Source organism: Hyla sarda, chromosome 3, assembly GCF_029499605.1.
Source record: "Hyla sarda isolate aHylSar1 chromosome 3, aHylSar1.hap1, whole genome shotgun sequence".
NCBI lineage: Eukaryota > Metazoa > Chordata > Amphibia > Anura > Hylidae > Hyla > Hyla sarda.
In genome coordinates this window covers 293,191,809-293,206,589 of record NC_079191.1, presented here as the reverse complement: position 1 = coordinate 293,206,589, position 14,781 = coordinate 293,191,809, and the positions used below count along the sequence as shown (strand labels likewise).

Below are 14,781 nucleotides of genomic sequence, written 5' to 3'. Positions count from 1 at the left end.
AACAAACTACACCCTCGAGGAACGTAGCAAGGGGTATAGTGAGCCTCAACACCCCACAGGTGTTTGACGAATTTTCGTTAAAGTTTGATGGGAAAAAAAAAATGCTGGTGTTACCCTAAATTTTTTATTTTCACAAGGGAAAATAGGGGAAAAAGCCCCCCCAAAATTTGTAACCCCATTTCTTCTGAGTAAGAACATACCCCATATGTGGATGTAAAGTGCTCTGCAGGTGAACTACAATGCTCAGCAGAGAAGGAGTGCCATTGGGCTTTTGGAGAGAAAATTTGTCCAGAATTGAAGGACATGTGTGTTTACAAAGCCCCCATAGTGCCAGAACAATGGATTCCCCCCATGGATTTTTTTGTGCTGTTTTGGCACCATAGGGGCTTCCCAAATGCGACATGCCCCTCAAAAACCATTTCAGCAAAATTCGCTCTCCAAAATCCCATTGTCGCTCCTTCCCTTCTGAGCACTTTACATCCACATATGGAGGTATTTATTAACTTTCTGAATGTCATTTTGAATACTTTGAGGGGTGCAGTTTTTATAATGGGGTCATTTGTGGGGTATTTCTAAAATGAAAGCCCCTCAAATCCACTTCAAACTTAACTGGTCCCTGAAAAATTCTGATTTTGATAATTTTTGTGAAAAATTAGAAAATTGCTGCTTATACTTTGAAGCCCTCTAATGTCTTCCAAAAGTAAAAACATGTCAACTAATGTGAAATATATAATTTATTTGGAATATCCATTTTCTTTACAAGCAGAGAGTTTCAAAGTTAGAAAAATGCTAAATTATGAAAATTTCATGACATTTTGGAATTTTTCACCAAGAAAGGAAGTAAGTTACGACGAAAATTTACCACTATGTTAAAAGTAGAATATGTCACGAAAAAAATCATCTCGGAATCAGAATAAAAGGTAAAAGCATCCCAGAGTTATTAATGCATAAAGTGACAGTGGTCAGAATTGCAAAAAAGGCTCTGTCCTTAAGGGGTTAATTCATTTATGTTTCTGTCCGGTAAGGTTGTCTTTTCAGACAGCTAGGGCTGGGCGGTAAACCGGTTCATACCGAATTTTTGGGGCTGCACGATATGAATTTTCCCCCATACCGCAATACCGGTTGGGCCCCTCCCCCTCAGGAATGTATTATCAGCCCAATTAATGATCAGCCCAGCGGGGTACTACTCATAGATGTCACCTTCAAGCACTGCCCTTCTCTTTGTTAGGGGCCGCCGGGCGCTGGAACTCTATACTGTACGCCAGTGGTCTCCAACCTGCAGACCTCCAGATGTTGCAGAACTAGAACTCCCAGCATGCCCGGACAGCCAACGGCTGTCCGGGCATGCTGGGAGTTTTGCAACAGCTGGAGGTCCGCAGGTTGAAGACCACTGCTGTACGCTGTATCCCTATGCCCGCACTACAAAAGATACAGACAATAAACTTTAAACTCCCCTAAGTCGGCCACACGCTGGGGACTGGAACGTCGGACAGCCGTCAGCCTATCGCCGGCCGCAGCGATGTCCAGCCCTGGCCAGAGATAGGCTGAGCCCACTGTCACGTAAGAAGCCGGCCAGAGCTTCTTACATGACAGTGGGCTCAGCCTACCTCTGGCCAGGGCTGGACATCGCTGCGGCCGGCGATAGGCTGACGGCTGTCCGACGTTCCAGTCCCCAGCGTGTGGCCGACTTAGGTGAGTTTAAACTTTATTGTCTGTATCTTTTGCAGCCCGGGCATAGGGATAAAGCGTACAGCAGTGGTCTCCAACCTGCGGACCTCCAGCTGTTGCAAAACTACAACTCCCAGCATGTGCGGACAACCGTTGGCTGTCCAGGCATGCTGGGAGTTGTAGTTTCGCATCAACTGGAGGTCTGCAGGTTGGAGACCACTGGCGTACAGTGAGTTCCAGCGCCAGCGGCCCCCAACAAAGAGGAGGGGGGCAGTGCTTGACATCTGTGAGTAGTACCCCGCTGGGCTGATCATTAATTGGTGGGTCACATGATTGGGTGGGGGTGAAAATACCATTATATACCTTGGAACCGCCATAAGTTAAAAATATACCATGATACACATATTTGGTCATACCGCCCAGCCCTACAGACAACCATCATGCCAGAAACCTCCATTGGAGAGCCATCATGCAGCAGATTTGCCAGCTCCATGTTTCTAGTTCTTCTGCTCCAATGAAGGTAAAAACAACTACGGAGCCCGTGACAGGTGTAAACATAGCCTTAGTGTTTCCTAAGCAGTGCGCCTCCAGCTGTCGCAAAACTTCAATTCCCAGCATGTTTTGCGACAGCAGGAGGCCCGCATCTTGGGAAACACTGGCCTAAATTGTGGCCATAAATCACTGACTAAACAGCCCACTATGCCTGCATTCCATAATAATAGAATGTAAAAACCGCATCGCATTTAAAACATTTCAGAAAACGCTACCATCGCTGACAGCTCAGAAATCGATAAAGTCACGGTGGGAATCCACGACAAGAGCGCTGATTATCAGGTATAGGGCAACGTGTTAAAATATATACAAGCAACAGTACAAACTCGGTCTTCTTACCTAATATCTAACGAATTACAACCTGAAGAGTGACACAGGAAACGAAGACTGCCATGCTGAGCCACACACGTGTGGAGAGCGGCTGCGGAAGTCGAAAGAAGGAAGGGAGGAGTCATGGGACAGGTCATGTGACCGGTGTGAGGTGGATTTTTGCACCCCCGTAGATCCATGCGTCCGCTCCTCCCCCAGCTCTCCGAACATTTCCGAAGCTAGAGCTGGGGCAAGAGGAGGAAGGAGGTACACGCCCCCTCCCTGAGCTCGGCTGGACGCAGAACTCCACGGCACGCCCCCTCCCTGAGGACGTAAATCTCCACGGCAGGTCCCCTCCCTCATCTCCCCTCCCTCAGGACATAGAGCAGTGCTCCCAATGAGCTCTATGTGTAAAGGGGGGACATACTGTACGGGCTCTTTAGCCCGTGCAGTATGTCCCCCTTTAGCCCCTGCAGTATGTCCCCCTTTAGCCCGTGCAGTATGTCCTCCTTTAGCCCGTGCAGTATGTCCCCCTTTAGCCCGTGCAGTATGTCCCCCTTTAGCCCGTGCAGTATGTCCCCCTTTAGCACGTACAGTATGTCCCCTTTACACCTAGAGCTCATTGGGAGCACTGCTCTATGTCCTCAGCTCGGGGAGATGAAGGAGGGGCCTGCCGTGGAGATCTGTCCTCAGGGAGGGGGCGTGCCGTAGAGATCTGCGTCCAGCTGAGCTCAGGGAGGGGAGATGAGGGAGGGGGCGTGTACTTCTCTCTCCCCTTGCTCTGCCCTCCCCCAGTTCTAGCTTCGGAAATGTTCGGAGAGCTGGGGGAGGAGCGAACGCATGGATCTACGGGGGCGCAAAAATCCACCTCACACCGGCTTAGGCTGTGCCCCGCTCTTTGTTGGCGTCTGCAGGTTCCTGAGCTTAGGCGTTTTGAAGCAGATACTGATTATGAAATGTGTGATTTAGAATGAGAATTCTAACTTTTTCTGTAGACTTCACTATGTATTGAGGGAATAAATATAATCTGATACCCAAAACTGGTTTTGCTCACGGCAACCAATCACCATGGCTGGTGCAAGGATTTAATTCAAACCCGTGAAAAAATCGGACCGCTGCATTGCCGTGGAATGAGATTTGCCATAGAATGAGATGGTCCGCCTCCATCACATCCTATTGGCTCACTCTTGTCACGTGACATATTTAAACGTCACGCATTGATGCGCACAGTAGTGTCAGTTTGGCTATCACAGGGAGAGGGTCTCTCCTCTCCCTGTGATAGCTGAAGCTGTACGGAGCTCTCATGGCCTCTGTGGCCCGACAGAAGTTCACACATGTACGCAGCTCATACGGCTGCCTCATATACACTTACTCTATTATTACATGTACTGTTGATCCACAGCGCTATCGGGATCCCTATGCCCGATGGCGCTGTCATCAGTGTGCGTCCCCGCGAGCGCCCCACGCCCGCAGCTCTACTCCCCGTCCCCCGCAGCTGTAGTCCCCGTCCCCCGCCCCCCGCAGCTCTACTCCCCGTCCCCCGCCCCCCACAGCTCTACTCCCCGTCCCCCGCAGCTCTTCTCCCCGTCCTACGCAGCTCTACACCCCGTCCCCCGCATCTCTACTCCCCGTCCCCCGCAGCTCTACTCCCCGTCCCCTGTGAACGCTCAGGGAGCGATCCACAGCGCTATGGGGATTCCTACGCCCGATGGCGCTGTCATCAGTGTGCGTCCCCGCGAGCGCCCCACGCCTGCAGCTGAACTCCCCGTCCCGTTAACGCTCAGGGAGCGGGGAACAGAAAGTAGAGCATCGGGCGCAGGTAAAGTAGTACTGCGCATGCGCAGCACTACGCAAATAACTTGGAGTAGAGCTGCGGGGGCGGAGGACGGGGAGTAGAGCTGCGGGCGTGGGGCGCTCGCGGGGACGCACACTGATGACAGCGCCATCGGGCATCGGGATCCCGATAGAGCTGTGGATCAAAAGTAAATGTATATGAGGCAGCCGTATGAGCTGCGTACATGTGTGAACTTCTGTCGGGCCACAGAGCCCATGAGAGCTCCGTACAGCTTCAGCTATCACAGGGTGAGGAGATCCTTTCCCTGTGATAGCCAAACTGACACTGCTGTGCGCATCGATGCGTGACGGTTAAATATGTCACGTGACAAGAGAGAGCCAATAGGATGTGATGGAGGCGGACCATCTCATTCTATGGCAAATCTCATTCTACGGCAATGCACCGCCCCTTTCCGAAGTTTGCTGAAGCTAGAAGGGGGAGGAGCAAGTATGTCGAAGCTACAGCGGGGAGGAGCGAGGGCAGAGACATGGGTTTGATTATTTCACCGCGTGTCTGCAGATAATTAAGCCACGCCCCCTCACGCCCCCTCCTGGAGGATGGAGAGCGCCAGAGCACAGCTCTGCATAATACAAGACAGTGCAGGGGGAGAATTAGGACGCACACAGCTCCTCCCTTCCCCCGCTCTGTACACACAGGACCTCATTCATCACGGGGAGGTTTCATGTTTTCACGGGGGAAACACTGAGCGGGGGAGGGAACATGCAGAGCTCCTCACCTCCATAATGACTGCTGTGTGTGAGGAGACACTGGGGGTGAGAGGACATAATACACGGGATGTATAGACTGCAGAGGGATAAATAATATACTGGGGATGATTTCTATGTGTGAGGGGGGGGGGGGCGCAACTGAATGACATATGCTGGGAGTTGTAGTCCCTGTTATGTGTGTGTATGCCAGTGTTTCCCAACCAGGAAATGCTGGGAGTAGTAGTTTTGCAACATCAGTAGGCACCCTGGTTGGGAAGCACTGGTGTATGAACTACAACTCCCAGGAGACTACTGAAATACAATAGAGGTGCTGGTGAACTACAACTCCCAGGAGACTACTGATACAATAGAGGTGTGGTGAACTACAACTCCCAGGAGACTACTCAGATACAGTAGAGGTGTTGGTGAACTACAACTCCCAGGAGACTATTGAGACAATATAGGTGTTGGTGAACTACAACTCCCAGGAGACTACTGAGATACAATAGAGGTGTTGGTGAACTACAACCCCCAGGAGACTACTGAGGCAGCATGCTGGTGTTATACCACAGACTGAAGACTCCAGAATGACACATGCTGGGAGTTGTAGTCCCTTTTGTGTGTGTATGCCAGTGTATCCCAACCACGGCTGAGTTATATTAGTGTGCTGTGTATAATGCTGTATATATATATATATATATATATATATATATATATATATATATATTAGTGTGCTCTGTGTATAACGCTGTATATACCGTGTTTCTCCGAAAATAAGACCGGGTCTTATATTAATTTTAGTCACAAAAAACACACTAGGGCTTATTTTCAGGGTAGGGCTTATTTATTTACGGTATGTACCTTGAACAACATGGGGGGCTTTAGCAGTGTGGAGGATGGGGGGCTGTAGCAGTGTGGGGGGGGCTGTAGCAGTGTGGAGGATGAGGGGCTGTAGCAGTGTGGGGGATGGGGGGCTGTAGCAGTGTGGAGGATGAGGGGCTGTAGCAGTGTGGAGGATGCCACACACCCCCATCTTCCACACTGCTACAGCCCCCCATCCTCCCACAGCCCCCCATCCTCCACACTCCTGCAGCCCCCATCCTCCACACTTCTACAGCCCTCCATCCTCCACACTCCTACAGCTCCCCTTCCCCCGTCGTCCTCCACATTCCTACAGTGCCCCCCACCCCTCTGCCATAATAAACTGTCCAGCACTTCCCTACCTTCATACGGTAGCGTCCGCAACTTGTACTGTACGGAAGCTGCAGCTCTCAGCGGCAGCGGGATCTCCTTCTGTTGCTTAGCAGCCGGGGGCAGCCCCCACTCAATTACGGTAACTTGCCGTGGGACCAGCCAGGTGGAGGGGTGGGGGGGGTTTGGGAAGTCTGCGGGCATTACTGACAGCCGCAGTCTGCCAGTTGATTACCCCTGGCCTAGGTCTTATTTTTGGGGTAGGGCTTATATTGCAGCCCACCCTGATAATCCTGCTAGGGCTTACTTTCGGGGTAGGGTTTACTTTCGGGGAAACAGTGTGCTCTGTGTATAATGCTGTATATATATATATATATATATATATATATTAGTGTGCTGTATATATATATATATATATATATATATATATATATTAGTGTGCTCTGTGTATAACGCTGTATATATATATTAGTGTGCTGTGTATAACGCTGTGTATATATATATATATATTAGTGTGCTGTGTATAACGCTGTATATATATATTAGTGTGCTGTGTATAACTGTATATATATATTAGTGTGCTGTGTATAACGCTGTATATATATATATATATATATATATATATATATTAGTGTGCTGTGTATAACTCTGTATATAGCAAAGCAAAACAGCAGCACACCGACTTAGATGAAAGCATGTCAGGCTTTATTCATCAGATGCCACGACGTTTCAACCGTCTCTCACGGTCTTTGTCAAGCAAATAACATGTACACACATGTACACTTTTCCTGTAGTATAGTCCACAGTGTCTCTACTCCATTTGGATCTCTTTGTCTCTTCCTGGGTGCTTCTAGCTTTATCCAGAAATGTACTTTGTTTTTCCATAAATTTATCATAGTCCTCTTGTGTCGTATTGTTCTTGAGAGTCTGTTCTAAATCCAGTACTTTAACTTGGGTAGACTCAAAGTCCTTTTTGAGAAACTCAATGTTGAGTAGTATCAGGTCGGCTGAATATTTATTGGAGATTTGTTCAAATCTGGTCCTGTAGTCAATGTCATTAGAATAGGCATTTTCTCTGGGTTGTGCCCGCATTCCTCTTGGGACTCTATGCGCTTTGAAATACTCACTCAAGGTAGTGATGTGGAGTTTCAATGATAATGCTCTTTTGGACTCGTGCTCGTACCAGGGCGAAGCGCATCATCAGCGATGAAGAAAATTTGGAACCCGCCCTACAACAAATGGCACAAAACTTCACAAAGAGGGGCTATCCCAAAAAACTAGTTAGGACAACTATGGAAAACATAAAAACAAAGGATAGAACCCAGCTGCTAATGAATACAAAAACAAAATCCGTCAGTAGTCGCATTCCATTTGTATCTACCTTTAGTGAGGTATCAGGACAAATTGGCCAAGTGCTGAGAAAACACTGGCACATTTTACATAAAGGTCATGAGAACATACCAGAATTTGAAAATCCACCTATTATGGCATACAGAAGGGCACGCAACCTCAGGGATCAACTAGTGAAAACAGACATTTCACTCAAGAGAGACAAACAACAGTTTATCACTACAGCAAATAAAGGATCCTTCCCCTGTCGAGGATGCATAAACTGCCCCTATATGCACAAGGGGAACCAGTTTGTGCACCCCTCGACAGGAAAGGAATACCAACTTAGATACTACTTGACTTGTATCTCTGAGTACGTAGTTTACGTACTTTGGTGCCCCTGCAAACTGTTGTATGTGGGGGAAACCACATGTTCATTTAAAACTAGATACAATCAACACAGGTATAGCATCAGAAAGAAGAAACTAGATTTGCCTGTTTCTAGCCACTTTGTAGAAGCCAAACATACAGAGAGTGATTTGAGATTCATGCTGTTGGACCATGTTCCATACCCCAGACGCGGAGGAGACAGGATTAGTCTCCTGAAGCGACTGGAACTCAAGTGGATCTTTGAACTTCAGACACTAAAACCGAAGGGGCTTAATGTAGACTTTAAGATAACACACAGAATATGTAATGCTTAGGCTACTGTCGCATCCCATGACTGTGTATGTTTGTATCTGTCAAAAAACTTTTTTTGTAAAAAATTTTTTTTGTAAAAATTCTTTTTGCTGGAAGAATTTTTAGTAATTTTTGTATGTTTTCTTTCCTTTTTATGCAGATGGAGAGAGAGAGGATGGCGGCCCCCTCACCAGAATAACAACATGAAATGAATAAGAACCATATAAATAATTTCTATAGAATACTGTACAATTTAGTATTTTTTTAATTTTTTTATTGCCTTGGATGCCGACTTTTCTCTGTGTGGGGTAATGTAGGATGCCAGAGACATAACACTTGATGCTTGCACCTTGCTATACTGGGTCCTTGAGTGAAGTCGCATGTGTGGCACTTTTCCCAAACAAGAGCCGATTGGCCGGTCCCTTCCACAACACCTGTGGCATGAGTGAGTTTGATCCCTGTCCAGGGGTCACTCATCCAGCTACAGCAAAACGGTACTGATGGGGCATCCAGTGCTGGAGTCCCAACGTTACCCAATGGTGTTGGGGACCTGGGAGATTGCTGTGCCAGTGTGAATGGAATAGCTTGATTTTGGACCCTCAAATATTTTGGGTAAGAATTCCCTAGTCAAAAATGGCGCTGAGCAAGAGCTCAGAGTGAGTAGGCACGCGCCCGTAACTACGGCATCTAACCATACCCTGATGCGCCTTAAGTGCACGCATGCGCAGAGAACAAGAGAGCGCTGACACGCATTGCGGGTCAGTACATCCTTACGGCGCTCAGTGCGCCTGTGCGAGATACCAACGTCACATGAGCATCACATGACCGGAGTTTTTCTTCCGGTCTGGCCACACACAGAGAAACGGAAGCAAACATGGCGTTCCTCGTGATATATGTTTACAAACGAACTGGTGAGTAGGCAGTGCCATAACTACCCTCGACTCCTCCCTCTGCGACATTATTTATGTGATTTTAGACGCTAAATACACTATATGTGACACTAACACTGCTTAGTATATCGCCCTTATGGCGTCTTAATATGAATTTTATAGACTATGTTTTCATTTGTTTTATGATTACTTGTGATCACGATATTTTACACTGTTTTGATATTGTAACTTGATTAATTATGCAAAACTATTGCACATGTTTCACCCCTATATATTGTAAGCACTTGCACATGTTATTTGCTTGACAAAGACCGTGAGAGACGGTTGAAACGTCGTGGCATCTGATGAATAAAGCCTGACACGCTTTCATCTAAGTCGGTGTGCTGCTGTTTTGCTTTGCTACCTGTTTGTGGGGGCTCTTGACCTGGGCCCGACCAGCTTGCACCTGCGGACACCCCGGGAGTGCGGTCCTTTTTGTTGAACTTAACTCTGTATATATATATATATATATATATATATATATATATATATATAGAGAAATTCAGAGTGGATATATATATTAGTGTGCTGTGTATAACGCTGTATATATATATATATATATATATATATATTTGTGTGCTGTGTATAACGCTGTATATCTATATTAGTGTGCTGTGTATAACATTGTATATATATATATATATATATATTAGTGTGCTGTGTATAACGCTGTATATCTATATTAGTGTGCTGTGTATAACACTGTATATATATATTAGTGTGCTGTGTATAATGCTGTATATATATATATTAGTATGCTGTGTATAACGCTGTGTATATATATATATTAGTGTGCTGTGTATAATGCTATATATATATATTAGTGTGCTCTGTGTATAACGCTGTATATATATATATTAGTGTGCTCTGTGTATAACGCTGTATATATATATATATTAGTGTGCTGTGTATAACGCTGTATATATATATATATATATTAGTGTGCTGTGTATAACTCTGTATATATATATATATATATATATATATATATATTAGTGTGCTGTGTATAACTCTGTATATATATACATATATATAGGTACAATAGAAGGCAACTGCAGCACACCAACTTAAAGTGCAAGGAAGTGATTTATTCCAGAAAATACAGGCAACGTTTCTGTGGCCTCACACCACCATTTTCAAGCCGCTTGAAAATGGTGGTGTGAGGCCACAGAAACGTTGCCTGTATTTTCTGGAATAAATCACTTCCTTGCACTTTAAGTTGGTGTGCTGCAGTTGCCTTCTATTGTACCTACAAGTTTTGGATCCAGGACCGGGATCCCTGAGACCGCTTGCACCCATTTACTTTTGTTCTACTCTGACCTGGGAGTGCTGCTCCACAAATCTCTTATACATATATATATATATATATATATATTAGTGTGCTGTGTATAACGCTGTATATCTATATTACTGTGCTGTGTATAACACTGTATATATATATATATATTAGTGTGCTGTGTATAACGCTGTATATATATATATATATATATATATATATATATAAGTACGCTGTGTATATATATGTATATTAGTGGGCTGTGTATAACGCTGTACAAATATATATTAGTGTGCTGTGTATAACGCTGTATATATATATATTAGTGTGCTCTGTGTATAACGCTGTATATATATATTAGTGTGCTGTGTATAACGCTGTATATATATATTAGTGTGCTGTGTATAACTCTGTATATATATATATATATTAGTGTGCTGTGTATAACTCTGTGTATATATATATATATATATATATATATATATAGAGTATACAAAAAAGAAGATTGCAGCAGCACACATTGGTCAAAAAATTGAGGCTCTTAGCGCACTTTTTTGATCAAAAACGTGTCCCCCATCCACCACGGGGAGGTGGCCTCATTCAGGATGGGACGTTAACACACATTCTGAGCCTAACACTCAGATACCAACTCACCTCTGACTGGGTGACATGCTGGATCCATATACAATTTAAAACACCACCTGGGAGAAAGGGGGAGGGGTGCACAGCTAAAGAGGGTGCCATTCCCCCTGTGTAGTAAATACAAGCACAAAAAGAAAAAAGAAAATTAGCCTGCTGGCTAATTTTCTTTTTGCTTGTATATTTATATATATATATATATTAGTGTGCTGTGTATAACTCTGTATATATATATATATATATATATATATATATATTAGTGTGCTGTGTATAACTCTGTATATATATATATATATATATATATATATATATATATTAGTGTGCTGTGTATAACGCTGTATATATATATTAGTGTGCTGTGTATAACGCTGTATATATATATTAGTGTGCTGTGTATAACGCTGTGTATATATATATATATATATATATATATATATATATATTAGTGGGCTGTGTATAACGCTTTATATATATATATATATTTGTGTGCTGTGTATAACGCTGTGGATATATATATATATGTATATTAGTGTGCTGTGTATAACGCAGGTTTCCTCGGGCTGCAAGGGGGAGAACAAACTGCACAGGATGCTTCTGCTTTTTCATGGTGTGTTCATTAGCCCCATAAAGACGACATAGAAATGTACAGGGTTTGTACAGGCATGAATATCACTGTATGAACCCTGTGTATTTCTATGTAAGCATTCTTGCAGCGATGTAGAAATACACGGGGTTCATACAGGGAAGCAGAAATTCAAGTGGTTCATACAGGGAAGCAGAGATGCACAGGGTTCATCCAGGGACGTAGAAAGGCACGGGGTTCATACAGGGAAGCAGAGATGCACAGGGTTCATACAGGGGAGCAGAGATGCTCAGGGTTCATACAGGGGAGTAGAGATGCAGGGGGCTCATACAGCGGAGCAGAGATGCACGGGGTTCATACAGGGAAGCAGAGATGCACAGGGTTCATACAGGGGAGCAGAGATGCACGGGGCTCATACAGGGGAGCAGAGATGCACGGGGTTCATACAGGGAAACAGAGATGCACGGGGTTCATACAGGGGAGAAGAGATGCACGGGGTTCATACAGGAAAGCAGAGATTCACAGGGTTCATACAGGGAAACAGAGATGCACGGGGTTCATTCAGGGGCGTAGAAAGGCACGGGGTTCATACAGGGGAGCAGAGATACACAGGGTTCATACAGGGAAGCAGAGATGCACAGGGTTCATACAGGGGAGCAGAGATGCACAGGGTTCATACAGGGGAGCAGAGATGCACGGGGTCCATACAGGGAAGCAGAGATGTATGGGGTTCATATAGGGAAGCAGAAATGCACTGGGTTCATACACGGGTCTTCATGTCAGCGTTCATTGCACAGCAGCTTCGAGAGAAATTCATGTCAGGAGGGACGTACAGGAACAAAAACATACAGGAGAAATAACACAGTAGCCTGTATATCTTCATCCAGGAGAAATTGAGGAGAAAACAGATTTTGGCGGCAGATGCCACATTTAAACTTCACTTGCAGCAGTCTGTGAATAGAGTTTGATTAAATCATTAACCTAATTGTACACAAACGGACAACTATGACCTGGGAAGAATTTTTTTTTATTTATTCAGTACATAAGTGACCAAGCACTATCGGTTAACCCAGGTACTAGTATTGGCTACAAGTGTGTGAACTCCAAACATAAATAGCAAATAACAAGAAAGAGAAAACAGAGTCACTTATAAAACACAAATTTGCACAGACAAAATGTTTAGCAGCATATAAAGAATATATATATATAAATCTCACAGTGAGAACAAAAATATTGTATGCCAATTAAAGTGCAGTGTGCATGTAAACAAACATAACATTGCAGGGATACAGATCAGTATAGAGGTATACCAGAGTACAGCAGCAATTAGCAGAGACCGGGACAGCACCACTCCAACGTACGTCTCGGTTGACTCCCAGACGAAGGTTGTCTGTGCAAATTTGTGTGCAAGACTATTGTACCATTTCTATTTCATTGCGGTGGACCCAGTAATATATACACTATATATACCCCAGCCTTTATCGCAGAGCCGGTGACACCACCTTTGAACCCCGGTGCATCTCTGCTTCCCTGTATGAACCCCGTGCATCTCTGCTTCCCTGTATGAACCCCGGTGCATCTCTGCTTCCCTGTATGAACCCCGTGCATCTCTGCTTCCCTGTATGAACCCCGTGCATCTCTGCTTCCCTGTATGAACCCGTGCATCTCTGCTTCCCTGTATGAACCCCGTGCATCTCTGCTTCCCTGTATGAACCCCGTGCATCTCTGCTTCCCTGTATGAACCCCATGCATCTCTGCTTCCCTGTATGAACCCCGTGCATCTCTGCTTCCCTGTATGAACCCCGTGCATCTCTGCTTCCCTGTATGAACCCCGTGCATCTCTGCTTCCCTGTATGAACCCCATGCATCTCTACATCGCTGTAAGAACGCTTACTGTTCATACAGTCATGCCTGTACAAACCCTGTACATTTATTTTCTTTTTTTTTGTATTAGTTTTATTGAAATTTACAATATAAACAAGATAAGATAAACAAGTCATCCAGGAATGTAAGATAATACAGGTTCGGCAAGCAATATGCAAATACAATGTGACTTGCAAGGTAAATAGTTAAGTTCCTCTTAACACATTACGAATGAAATATGCCTTCAGAGGTCCCTGACAAGCAGGAACAGCAATCAGAGCAGTATACCATATCATGACTCTCGCTAACATTCGGAAGGAGAGCAGCTATCAACATCTGTATCTCTGAAAGTACGCAAGCCACTAGTATAACCAATAGCTAACTACTACAGATCCCCTTTCGGGACCTGCAGCGAAACATAGGTATATATGGACATTTATCAACGGGTTTAGTCAGGTTTTCTTTACCATAATTGTCGCAAAATTGTCGCAACTGCGACTACGTGATTTTTCGTGCGACATTTTGACTGGAAAGCGAGAAAAGCAAGTTTTCCAAAAATTAACTACGTAGTAATAATTTTAAAATGGACTACGGGTAGTCAGGTATTTATTAACTGCGACAGTCGCAACTGCGCAAAAAAAAAGTCGCAACAGAGTTACAAATTTACTCCAGCTCAAACATGGAGCAGAAAAAGCTACTACCAAAGTAAAAAAGGAAAAATTGCTTACGTGAAAGAAAATTATCAACAGGCTGAAACCAGTTGATAAATAAGTCACACATAAGCAAAAAAAAAAAGTAAGGAAAAAATTAATAATAAAAAGAATACATAAGCAAACATTGATAAATGTCACTCATAAAGTATAAAAAAAATACAGGAACAATAACCCATAAATATGGGGATGGGGGGGGGAAGAAAGAGGGGGGGGTGAAGAAGTGGAGAAGAGGAAAAGAAAGTGCGAGAGAGGGAGAGGAAGAAGAGGAGATGGAGAGCAAGAGAAACCCTGTACATTTCTATGTCCTCTTTATGGGGCTAATGAACGCCCCATGAAAAAGCAGAAGCAGCATGTGCAGTCCGTCCTCCCCCTTGCAGCCCGAGGAAACCTGTGTTATACACAGCACACTAACATATATATATATATATATATATATATATATACAGTGTTATACACAGCACACTACTTACATATATATATACAGCGTTATACACAGCACACTAATAT

The 14,781-nt window shown here is 44.4% G+C and overlaps 1 protein-coding gene across 3 annotated transcripts in view; it reads right to left on the bottom strand.

Annotated features, from left to right (window-relative positions):
- Nucleotides 1-2,745, bottom strand: part of URB2 (URB2 ribosome biogenesis homolog) — a 235,290-nt gene extending 232,545 nt beyond the window's left edge. For all 3 annotated transcript variants that reach the window (XM_056566891.1, XM_056566893.1, XM_056566895.1), the window contains exon 1: nucleotides 2,560-2,745. The gene's annotated coding sequence lies outside the window, so the exon portion shown is untranslated. The remainder of the gene's footprint in view (nucleotides 1-2,559) is intronic.
- Nucleotides 2,746-14,781: the final 12,036 nt, after the last annotated feature.